Source organism: Erpetoichthys calabaricus, chromosome 17, assembly GCF_900747795.2.
Source record: "Erpetoichthys calabaricus chromosome 17, fErpCal1.3, whole genome shotgun sequence".
NCBI classification, from domain to species: Eukaryota; Metazoa; Chordata; class Cladistia; order Polypteriformes; family Polypteridae; genus Erpetoichthys; species Erpetoichthys calabaricus.
This window is the reverse complement of record NC_041410.2, coordinates 93,820,979-93,834,423: the sequence shown is the minus strand read 5'-3', so window position 1 is coordinate 93,834,423 and position 13,445 is coordinate 93,820,979.

Sequence of the window (13,445 nt, the reverse complement as noted above, 5' to 3'; positions counted from 1 at the left end):
TGGGTATCATCTGCACGTTTACTAGTCCTATCTGGAATTTTTATATATATTAAAATAGTAGAAGCCCCCACTGGACAGCACTCTTAATATCACCAAATTCAGATAAAGTTCCTCGCACCATCAGACTTTGCTTCCTGTGCTTTACCAATTCTTCACCCATGTATGCAGCACACCCTGAACTCCCACTTCTTTTAGTTTGATGCCCACCTCTCATCAAATGCTTACTGAAAGTCCATATAAAAGTGTACCTTCTTTAACAGGTTGGTTGACCAGGCTTGAGAACATCGGACCTCCTCAGTTAATCTGATTTTGTCTTCGCTGACCTGCAACATAAATAAAGTATACGTGCATCAGTGATTGTGTGACAACAATAATCTGACGAACCAAACTGAGCATCACATGGTTGGGGTCTCTGAGGGTATTCTGAACTATGACACAGCCAGTCTCCACCTCAGAGACGGAGTACTGGGGTCTTGGGGACACTGACGGTCTCCCATTTTGGTTTTACAGGACACAGAAGAGAGTCTCTGGTGGAGGCAAGGCGTTGTTTCAGAGCAACTTGGCGGTAGCAGCAGTCAGAGGAAGCCCTGGCTCTGTGTCCAGTCTTCGACTCTGCAACGTGTTTTGGCTGTGATGGACTCACACTGCTGCCAAGCTGCTACAAAGAAAACGACGATTAAGTTTTTGTTTTATTTTGGTTTCTTTGTTCTTGAAATGCCACCTCCTTTATGTCAGACCACCCGCCCAATCTTTTTTTATTTCTGTTGGCTTGGAATTTGTTATGAATACCTTTTTTTTTTTGCATTAGTTAAAAGGTCCCAGGCTGCTTCAGGAAGGGATCAAGCTTTGGCCATGTCTGGGTTTAGAAAGTGTGGTCCTGATATTCCACCAAGTCAATACAGTGGTTAGTTGCTGCCTCACAGCTTCAGAGTTCATCCATGGTCGCTGTCTGTGTGGGGTTTGTCCATGCTCCCCAAATCAAACTGCTATCCTCAGACCATAAGACTCCTCAGCAACTACACATTGGCCACCAGTCCACCTGCATTCTCAACTGACTGGCTTTATCTAACAGTTATAAAAGTACAAGTTATCCAAAAGAGCACCACCCCTCTCTTCTAGACCACTAAAGTTTTAATTGGGTTTCACTTCACATTCCCTGGACACATGTTCTCCCCGTTTCCATATCCGATTACTCCAGTTAACTTCAGCATCACAAAGGCAGGCATGTTAGGCTACCTGGTGACTCTCATCTGACCCTTTATGAATATATGTTGGTGTCCGAGTCCCATGATGCACTCGTGTCCCATGCAGGATTATCTCCAACTCTCGGAATATGCTCCTGCACCTATAATGGAAATAGCATTTCCAGAAAATGGACAAATGGATAGAAATATCCAGGATTCAATTACGTAGGAGTGATAGCGATGTCAGCCTGTGACAGGATCACCCTGACATCTGCTGCATTTACATTCAGGCCTCACAGTATACAGAACGCTCCGGGTCATAATTCATCACCAAACAAAAAAAAATTAAAAAATTAAATGAAATGCCGACCGAACATAAACCTCCACACACCCACAAGACAAGCAGCAGAATCCATCATCCCCATCACTTAAAATGGGATTGTGGCGGCCAACCTGGAACTCAAAAGCAAAGCCCACACACGCCTTAGCACTTCAAATACGTTTTCAGTTAAGCCGCATTTCTCTGTTTATGTTAGCTCTTAGCCGGGCGGGTAAACATCAGGGAAGCCTTTGGGCGCTGCTCTTTACTTTATTTGGTTTGGGCTGCCAGGCTTGTTTGTGGCAGCCTTTCAAGTGAATGAATTAAAACTTGTAAAAAAAAAAGTATTGTAATACGCAGAGAATGCTGCTAAAAGCTACAGAAGTGCTACATTTGTAATTGGTATATACTGTACGCTCGACTGGATTTACATAATCTTGGCATTTCGGATTGTAAATCTTGTAAACTCTTCCAGAAAAACAGGTCGTCCCCCCCCCCCCCCCCCCCCCCCCCCCCACACACTAATTTCAACCAGTCCAGTCCAGAGGGGCAACGACTAAGTGGGGACAGCCAGAGGCTTTCTATATCTCAGTGAGCTTATCATTCTGTGGATTCCAGAAGCACATCACATCCTGATCAAAAGATATTCCGGAAGAGATAAGGAAAACAGCCATTCATACCTTGGAAATGATTACAAAATCTTGTCTAAAAGCTCTGCCTGAAAATGGAGAAGGTTTGGAAGAATTTTATCGTGAGGTACTAGTGGATCTTGTCTGAAGTGGCACTTATTCCAAGATTTTGGTTACTACCAAACAAACCACATGAGCCCCCAGGCCACAGTGACCGTTTGTGTAAATTCTAACACAACATATGGTGCAGTGGTTAGCGCTGATGTCTGCTGTGCCCGGTGTCCCGGGTCCGAATCTCACACCCTGGTTTTGTGGAGGTGGATCTGAGCATTCTCTTTGTGTCTGCTTGGGCTTTCCTCCTGGTGTTCTGCCCACATTGCCAAAGATGTACTTATTAAGCCGATGTCACATTACGTGACTTCTGATCAGACTTGTCCACTGCAGTCACTGATCCTGTTGCTGGACCATCTCAATTTACACCCGTGGCTCTCAGAGGAGAGGAGTCAGGTGGAGAGAAAGAAAGAAATTGAGAGAAAGAGAAAGAATTGTCTGCAACTCAACATCAGCAAAGCCAAGGAACTGCTGATTGACTTATTGGCTATTGGCCAAAGAGGCTCTATGGCTGGTCACCATTCAGGGAGTGAATGTGGAGGTGATCCACTTCTACAAGTACTTGGGGGTCCACAGCAGTGGCAGGTTGGACTGGTCTCATAACACAGAAGAACCGTAGAAGAAAAGCTTTCTTAGAAAGCTGTGTTATTTTAACGTGGGTTGTGACATCCTTCACATCTTCTACAACTCTGTGATGGCCAGTGTAGTGTGTTGCTTCAGGAGAGGCCCACCAAATCAACAAGAGCAAGCTCATTTATGGGATTAGATGTCCTGGACATAGCAGTGAAGGAAAGAATTAAAACAAAACTGAGCACCATTATGGACAATTCGGCAGATCCTTCCTCTGATACACTAACATGGAGGACTTTCAGCTAACAAATTATTGAGCAGTAATGTGTCAAGAAATGTGAGTGGGGCTCCTTCATACCTGGACTGCCAAGTTAGGAGATTTCTTTCCTTTTCATTTTCTTCCTTCTTTGGTCATTCTAGTGTATGTTCAGACTATAGTGTGTGTGTATCTGTCTGTCTATTATATAGTGCCTTTCACTATCCATCTACCTATAGTATCTCATTGTTCAATCCACAGGGCCCCTTGTGACGGAAGGTTTTTCGTCATATCCCACATCTGTTCAAAAAACCCTTAAACTGCCACATACTTGGGGGTTAATGCACCCCTGGACCCCAGATACTTTTTCGCTGCACTTTTGAAGTAAAACTTCACTAAGAAAAAGTGAAATTTTAACAGAACACAAATTTTTAATGCAAAGAGCATCACAATTACTGCAACAGGGATCGTTTTACACACTGCTAATGAACTGTAAAAACTATTTAAAAAAACTACTGGAGCAATACGTACAAGGTGCAACTGACGCCATTGATGAAATTCAGTAAATCACCGAGCCAACTGCGCTTGAACTGGCTGCACGCAAGCACAAAGAGGTATACGGCGATGCTGGCAGGCTAGTCTAGTGCAGCGGCTGAATCCCAGGGACAGTGATGCTGATTCGCTAGGGGGCGCCAGTGGTCATGAGCTGGCTGCTCAACGAATGTACGGCATGGACTGATCAGCTCCGGCGTGCTGGAAAATTGCACTGGGAACAGACTATAGCCGGTTCCTGGCAGTTTAAGGGTTAATTGGACTCCTACCTTAATTAAGTAAGCCGTTATTTCCATTTCTATGTTTTTCACCAACATATGGAAATTACAAACTGGATATGTCATTTTTTTAATGAATGAAGCAGTATATGGTATGTGTTAGATCAGGGGTGCCCAATACGTCGATCGCAATCGACCGGTAGATTGGAAAGGTAGTGCAGGTAGATCGCGTTGCATTCAAAAAAAATTTTTTTAGATGTTAGTCTATCATATATCCTCCCTATGGTATTTTCCACTTGATTGACATACAGGGTAGCCAGTCTGATATCTCTTTTCTTTTCTTCTAACACACTGGTCATCCCGCACGCACAATCAAACACACGAGCTACTGCAAAACTCTGGCTAAGTGATCTAGTTAGACTTCCAATTTATATCAACTAAAGAAGGGATTTAAAAAAAAAATGGGTTTTTTTGGCTGGGGGTATGGGCTGGATGTGGAATTGGAAGATGATTGTTTTTTCCCACAATGTCACAATCGAAGTGCGTTTATCTGATCTGTCAATCTATCATTGCTATTCCAAAGAAGGAAAATGTGGAAAGGCACTTTCGAACTGTTCATAAAAACTACGAAACGGACTTCCTTGACGAAAAGCGATTTGAGAAAGCGAAAGGAGAGGGAACAGAAATTGCAGTTAATCGGACAGCTGTCATTTTTCACTCGGATGAATTCAAAAGCAAAGACAGATACACCAAAGCAAAAGGGGGCGCAAATGTTGCCATATGTGGCGTGTCACACACGTGTGCATGGGAGGCAGCTAAAGGGCTTGAGTGACGGCAGTTCTGAGATATGCCGGGAGGTGGCAGAGTGCACAGACTCTTTTTCTCTCTTACCTGCAGACAATTCCCGGGAGATTCCACCTGGCTCTCGTGACATCATTTCCGGGACCAAGCCAATGGAAGGAGACCTTACTGGCTCCGGCCCCTCTGACGTCACGTCCGGGCCCGAACCAATGGAGAACAAACACGTCCCTGATCCTTATGACCTCACTTCCTGTCTTCCCCTTTAAAACCCTGCCCTTTGTCCGAATTCCTCAGTCTTGTCTTGGACTCAATTGTATGCACATCAGTGCTGTTTATTTACATAAAAACGACTTTTGCAGCCAGGATACCAGATTATACGGGTGGCTGCCCCAAACCTTTATCTGAGTATGTCTCGTTTTTGTGACAGGCGTAATTTCTCTGTTCGTAGGAAAATTTTAAACTTGTAGCGGTATATCGGCAGCAAAAAATTATAGGAATAAATTTTATTAGGGTTTCAAAAAAACGTTAGGGCACGATTAAAACTGTTATGAAAACTCTGGTCGCAAATACTTAAAGGTTGAGAAACGCTGCATTCATGGAAGATGTTGAGGGTGATTCACCCGCATCAAAAATTGCAACACTGTTTCACCTAAAACTCCTCTACAGTGGAGGATGAGATTTTGACACTACAGGATGACATTCAGCTGAAGTCTGGGGCTCATGGACAGTTTTGGAACTTACTCACTGAAGAAAAGTACCCAAACATGAGTAAATGTGCTACCTCCTTGACTGCATTATTCAGCTCTACTTATTTATGCGAGTCAGCCTTTTCCCACTTGAAGATTATTAGATCCAAATACTGTAGTGACCATAAATGTATTGAATTGTTATTGTGCCATAAGGGTTATTCAGTTATGCAAGGTACGACAACACATATTTTATGTATAAAGTATGCTCAATATTCACGGTGGTGCAGTGGTAGCGCTGCTGCCTCACAGTAAGTAGACCTGGATTCGCTTCCTGGGTCCTCCCTGTGCGGAGTTTGCATGTTCTCCCCGTGTCTGTGTGAGTTTACTATGAGTGCTCCGGTTTCCTCCCACAGTCCAAAAACATGCAGGTTAGGTGCATTGGCGATTCTACATTGTCCCTAGTGTGTGCTTGGTGTGTGTAGTTGTGTGCACCCTGCGGTGGGCTGGCGCCCTGCCCAGCGTTTGTTTCCTGCCTTGCGCCCTGTGTTGGTTGGGATTGGCTCCAGCAGACCCCTGTGACCCTGTAGTTAGGATGTAGCGGGTTGGATAATGGATGGATACTCAATTTATTATATATAGCATTTTTAATGTAGCTAGACCATTTCGACCTGGTCATTTTAAAAGTAGCTCGCAAGCCGAAAAAGTGTGGGTACCCCTGTGTTAGATAGTTAAGAATTTATTCTTTTTCCTTTTTTTTGTATAATCAGCTAGACATTAGTGAATGCAGTGTCAACATGAGTAATGTACTAACAAACGGTAAAAATGCCTTACTAACCATTTGTTAAATCATTTTTAAATGTTTAAAAGTACATTACCTAATGTATGAATTCATTTAATAACATTTATAACTACTTGAATGAACAGGAACTTGTGATCTGTTGAAGATTACATAATGCTTGTTAATTGTTTATTAATGAAAGTTATTATAAAGTGCTATCTTTTTTTTAATTTAATTTTTCATGTTGCAGTTATTTATATAAATATTTACTAACTAGCGATACACAGATATCTGTACTTTTATTAAGGCGGATTGGCACACATCTGTTTGACACTGAACTAGGGTTGCGTGATATACTGAAAAACCCAAATTTTAAATGGTATGGTGCCAGCATTTTAGTATTCTCTGTGCCGTTGCATTGTGTGGATGGCCAGGTATGTGTGTGTCATTTACCAGTGGAACACTTGTGTCACAGTAGCCATTCTGCTGGTTTGTACCCCAGTTGGAATAGATAGATAGATAGATAGATAGATAGAGAGAGAGAGAGAGAGAGAGAGAGAGAGAGAGAGAGAGAGAGAGAGAGAGAGAGAGAGAGAGATAGATAGATAGATAGATAGATAGATAGATAGATACTTTATTAATCCCAATGGGAAATTCACATTCTTCAGCAGCAGCATACTGATACAATAAATAATATTAAATTAAAGAATGATAATAATACAGGTGAAAAAAAAACAGACAATAACTATGTATAATGTTAAATATTAACGTTTACCCCCCCTGGTGGAATTAAAGAGTCGCATAGTTTGGGGGAGGAACGATCTCCTCAATCTGTCTGTGGAGCAGGACAGTGACAGCAGTCTGTCGCTGAAGCTGCTCTTCTGTCTGGAGATGATCCTGTTCAGTGGATGCAGTGGATTCTCCATAATTGATAGGAGCCTGCTGAGCGCCCTTCGCTCTGCCACAGATGTTAAACTGTCCAGCTCCATGCCAACAATAGAGCCTGCCTTCCTCACCAGTTTGTCCAGGCGTGAGGCGTCTTTCCTCTTAATGCTGCCTCCCCAGCACACCACTGCGTAGAAGAGGGCGCTCGCCACAACTGTTTGATAGAACATCTGCAGCATCTTATTGCAGATGTTGAAGGAAGCCAGCCTTCTAAGGAAGTATAACCGGCTTTGTCCTTTCTTGCACAGCGCTTCAGTATTGGCAGTCCAGTCTAATTTATCATCCAGCTGCACTCCCAGATATTTATAGGTCTGCACCATCTGCACACAGTCACCTTTGATGATCACTGGGTCTATGAGGGGTCTGGGCCTCCTAAAATCCACCACCAGCTCCTTGGTTTTGCTGGTGTTCAGGTGTAGGTGGTTTGAGTCGGACCATTTAACAAAGTCATTGATTAGGTCCCTATACTCCTCCTCCAGCCCATTCCTGATACAGCCCACGATAGCAGTGTCATCAGCGAACTTTTGCACATGGCAGGACTCCGAGTTGTATTGGAAGTCCGATGTATATAGGCTGAACAGGACCGGAGAAAGTACAGTCCCTTGTGGCGCTCCTGTGTTGCTGACCACAATGTCAGACGTGCAGTTCCCAAGACGCACATACTGAGGTCTGTCTTTAAGATAGTCCACGATCCATGCCACTAGGTATGAATCTAATCCCATCTCTGTCAGCTTGTCCCTAAGGAGCAGAGGTTGGATTGTGTTGAATGCGCTAGAGAAGTCTAGAAACATAATTCTTACAGCACCACTACCTCTGTCCAAGTGAGAGAGGGATCGGTGTAGCATATAGATGATGGCATCCTCCGCTCCCACCTTCTCCTGATATGCAAACTGCAGAGGGTCAAGGGCGTGTTGAACCTGTGGCCTAAGGTGGTGAAGCAGCAGCCTCTCCATGGTCTTCATCACATGTGATGTCAGAGCAACAGGCCGAAAGTCATTCAGCTCACTAGGACGTGATACCTTTGGGACTGGGGTGATACAAGATGTTTTCCAAAGCCTCGGGACTCTCCCCTGTTCCAGGCTCAGGTTGAAGATGCGCTGTAGAGGACCCCCCAGCTCCGATGCACAGACCTTCAGCAGTCGTGGCGATACTCCATCTGGACCCGCTGCTTTGCTGGCACGAAGTCTCCTCAGCTCTCTGCTCACTTGCGCTGTTGTAATTATGGGTGGGGATGTCTTTCCTATGCTGGTATCAGCAGAAGGATGTGTGGAGGGTGCAGTACTCCGAGGTGAGAGTGAGAGTGGGTTAGGGTGGTCAAACCTGTTAAAAAAGTTGTTCATTTGGTTTGCTCTCTTCACGTCTCTCTCAATGGTGGTACCCCGCTTCGAGCTGCAGCCAGTGATGATCTTCATCCCATCCCACACTTCCTTCATGCTGTTATTCTGCAACTTCTGCTCCAGCTTTCTCCTGTACTGCTCCTTCGCCGCCCTGAGCTGGACTCGGAGTTCCTTCTGCACGCGCTTGAGCTCATGCTGATCACCATCTTTAAAAGCCCTTTTCTTCTGATTCAAAAGGCCCTTGATGTCACTTGTAATCCATGGCTTGTTGTTAGCATAGCAGCGTACTGTTCTTACTGGAACTGCAATGTCCATACAGAAGTTGATGTAGTCAGTAGTGCAGTCAACAACTTCCTCAATGTTCTCACTATGAGATCCCTGCAGGATATCCCAGTCTGTAGTTCCAAAACATTCTCTCAGAGTATTCTCAGCCTCCGGAGTCCACTTCCTGAATGATCGTGTGGTTGTAGGTAGGACTCTAACTTTTGGTTTATAGTGAGGCTGAAGCAGAACCAGGTTATGATCTGCTTTCCCAAGCGCAGGCAGCGGGGTGGCACTGTATGCATCTTTAACGTTTGCATAAAGTAAATCAATAGTCTTATTTCCCCGGGTGTTACAGTGCACATACTGGGAGAATGCAGGTAATGTTTTGTCCAGCGTCACATGGTTAAAGTCTCCAGCGATTAGCACAAGCGCCTCAGGGTGCTGCGTTTGTAACTTAGCAACAGCAGAATGGATGATGTCGCTCGCTGACTCCACGTCTGCCCGAGGAGGAATGTATACAATAACAACAATGACATGTCCAAACTCTCTGGGCAAATAGTAGGGACGTAAACTTACGGCCAACAGTTCGATATCCCTGCAGCAAGTGGAGATTTTGACGTTAACATGTCCAGAGTGACACCACCGTGTATTAACATAGAGAGCGAGTCCTCCTCCTTTGTGCTTACCACAGGTACTTGCATCTCTGTCCGCTCTAACTGTGCTAAACCCGGGTAGCTCCACGTTGGCATCTGGGATGGTGTTATTTAGCCACGTTTCGCAAAAACACAACAAACTGCATTCTCTGTAGGTCCTGACATTTTTCACCAGCGCAGCCAGTTCGTCGATCTTATTTGAGATTGAGTTTACATTCCCCAGAATCACAGAAGGCACCGAAGGCTTGAAACGCCACTTTCTCGCAAGCCGCTTCTTTTTTAGCTTAGTGCCGGCTCTGCTGCCACGATATCGCCTTCTTACCTCGTCGGGTAAATATGGAACCACACCGGCATTGGCATTTGTTCTCAGCGCCCGAAGTTGAGTACTTGAATAGGTGAGTCTCGGCGTGTTAAAATCCATGCCCACGTTGTAAAAGTAAGTGTGTCCAGGGAAGGAATCCACATAAAATAAAGTGGTAGGAGTGATCAATAAATAAAAATAGAAAAATAAAAGTAGAAAAGTACACATACATATACAGTCATACACGGAGCTGCTGAAAAGGCTGCCACTCACGGCGGCGCCGGAATAGCCTTCATTGACCTCACAAATTGAGGAGTCTTGGCCACCTGACACCCTGTTGGCCCTCCTGGGACCACTGTCTGTGGGCACTTACCATGGCTGACCATGTGGATTGCACGAGCTTTGCCATTTCAGAAATGCTCTGATCCAGTCATCCGGCCATAACAGTCTGGCTCCCATCAGAGTCACTCAGATCTTCCCACCTGCCCGTATCTTCTGCATTCAACATGCCAACTATGAGCACCAAATGTCAGCTTACCGTCTGATACAGTATGTCCCTGCACCATTGTTACCAGACCACATCATGCATCAGAGGCTAGTATTGAACCAGCAACAATCTTGTTTGTAGCGGAGCACCTTAACCATCAACCGGAGGGCCTTCACATGCAAATGATAACACGACATGTGCAGTTTCACAGAGAAGAGACTCCTGCAAAGTCACGCCATGAGTCAAGACAAGGAGCGAAGCAGCAGTGTGTAGTCCGGCGCCTTAGCCACTAAGCTGCAGTGCCAGTTGATGAATTGTTACCACACAAGTCTACAGTTCTGTAATGAAGGTGTTATCTGAAGGGTACAGATCAAGGCAGAAGTGCCAACTAAAACTAGCAAGCTTCTGCTTTGTAGAGCAAACCTATAACTACAAGACCACACTGCAGGCGAGACAAATACTTTCCAAAGAATTTAACTGCTTGTCCAGGGGTGCCAGGTACTACTAATAAATTCTGAAATCCCCTATAGATGAGTCAGAATTAGCCATCTGGAGATGATTCAGCCCCAACATGTGGGGAATGACTGCAGGTTTGCTTTCTGGAAGGAAACTCTTCTCCACGGGAGCCAAGAGGAACTGGTAACATTACACTGGCAATAAAGTGGAAAATGCTTCACCACCGATTGAGATTTTGGTGGGAGAAAGACTTACAAGTGGTTTGATGAAGTCATTGTCCTCCCTGTCCAGACCAAATGAAGTCTTTATGCTTTATGCAGTGTTGCATTAGGCTCAGCAAATTCATTGCTCACCAATGCACCCCAAGTGGGCTTGAGAGAGAGATGATGGCAGATTAGTTTGTAGAAGCTTGGTAGGTCGCAGTGGGTGTCAACAGGAGCCCATACATCTCAACGGGTGGTAAAGGCTTTCAAAGTATATGATAAATTAAGTAGGTGAGACTTTAGCAGAACTCACACAAGTGTTGTGATGATATCCACATTGCCACAGAGATCAGTAATGCACAGGCTTAGAGCTCAGCCAAGACCCCTGCAAAGACTGAGAAGGAGGTTACAGTGCTGCTTGCTGAAGGACAGTTGGAAATTCACAGAAGGCACTGTCAGGAACTTCGAACATGACACTGGTGACAAGGATGACGCTACCTTTTGCTGAAGATAGTGTGTTAAAGTAGTTGTGTTGATGTGGAATGATCTGCCCACTTATGTAAGAGATGCCACTTCAGTCTCGGCTTTTAAATCCTCACTGGCATACCCTGACTAGAGCTGCTGAATAGCTGTACATAATGCATCTCTGCTTGTTAGTTGTTTGTACAAAAATATAAGTAATAAAATATTTACAGACTGTCACAAACCCCCCCTCCATTCTGCTTCTCTTCTTTGTATCTTGATGTGGCACTTGGTGCCAATGCTGTACTGCTGAGATGATCTCCTGCTTATGGAAAAGTCATCTCAGATACTGGGAGCCTTGGAATCATCAGATGGAAAGATTATGTCATCACAGTGGACGGCCAGCAAAGACTTCACTACAGAATGACCAATAGGTCATGTTTTTTTACATTTAATTGAGTTCATTATTTAATTAGCTGATTTTTTTCTTTGTTATTTTGCATTCAAGTAATAGTTGTGTTTTTTTATATATCTTTTGTAAGACGCTAGGGTCACTGTTGCCCCTTTAACCCCAACAGACAGACACGCGGGTCACTTGGTAAAAGCACTAAGAAGATTTTGAATTCTGTTCTGCTTAATAAACAGGACTCCCTAAGCACCTCAGCCACAATAACAGGCAAATAATACAATAATCAATCACCAACACAATTCTCATTTCTCTTCCACACCTCCCAGCAAGCTTTGTCCACCTCCGCCCGACTCTGGCTCCCCTGCTGGGTTTCCAACAGTCCTTTAAATAGTCTTTGACCAGGAAGTGCTTCTGTCCTTCCGATCACGTGACTCATCTGCACTTCCGGGTCAGATGGAAAACTCAAGTTTCTTCCTCAGCTCGGAAATACTTCAGGGCTTCTGTCCTCATGACTTGATTGTACTTCCGGGCTATATAGAAAACAGAGGTCCTTGTATGTTTCTGCAGCGTCCCCTGGCAGCACCCACAGCACCCACCAAGGTGGCGAATCCGAACTCCAAAATCCATAATGCCATCCATTGTCTTGGGGGAAGCAGGGTTTCAAAGTAGTTGCTTTCCCACCTCCTTCCACTCTTGGGGTGTTCCAGCCGGCTTGAACTGTTTGCCGTTTCTCACACTTTAAATGCATAGCTCTATTTCTGTCATTTTCATTTAAATTCAATTACTCTTTGTAGCCTGGTCACTTAATTATATCCCGTATAACAACTGAGGACAAGTAGAACAGACGCTGGTGCAAACCGTACTGAGTGTTACATGGCTGCAGTTTTCGTGTTCCTATTCGTATTACATATGCCTGTTGTGAGCTAGGAGCCCCAAACACTTCCAGTAATGGCCATTAGAGGGCAACATCACCCTTAAACCCTGGCAAGTAATAAGGGCAAGCAGCGAATCGCTATCAAATAAAAGACTTATTTCTCACAAATGAAACTCCATGAAGCACAAAGGCAGACTGGAATTGCCTGTAACAATGGCAGTCCAAGTTAAACAAAGTCCCAATACAGAATCCAAATAGAGTGGTTGAGAAAATGGCATGAGTGTCAAAATTCCAAAATATACGACAAACACAGCAAAACACAAATAACTTACTGACTCCAGAACGCTTTACAATGAACTACCAGGAACTGTAGGAGACCCTGCAGATTTATTGGACAGAGGGCAGTTCCTAGCAGTAATTGAGAGGAGGCCCCATCTCTTGGGGGACCACCTATGTAACTTATGGAACACAACAAAAGCAGCTTTAAATACATAGAGCAGTGATTCCCAGCCTTTGTGGTAGCACAACCCAGTTTTTCACATGCCAGTGTGATCGCAACCTGAGGGTGGGTTGCCCTCAGTGAATTTTGGAGGGGGTACCGCTTGATCACCAGAGTGTCAAATAAATTTATTGCGATCGTCAATGTTTTTCTTTCTTGGCAAATCAAGTGCAATCATCAGAGCAGAATTGGCCATGGTCTACCTGTGATGCTGAATCGAAAGTGATATCATAGGAGTGGTGAGGGGGCCTATGACCGCACAGGTGAGCCAGATATCTCTGCAGCCCAGAACCTCCTCCCTGGAGCTCCAAGTAGGTGGAGTTAACTTTCTTGATAGTGTTTGGCATTATCCAAGTCAGATAACCCTTCCACAATCCTAATGTTAACCACAGTGCAACAGTGAGGAGTTCTGGAGATCGGCAAGCGAGATTCTCTAGGTGTTCATTAC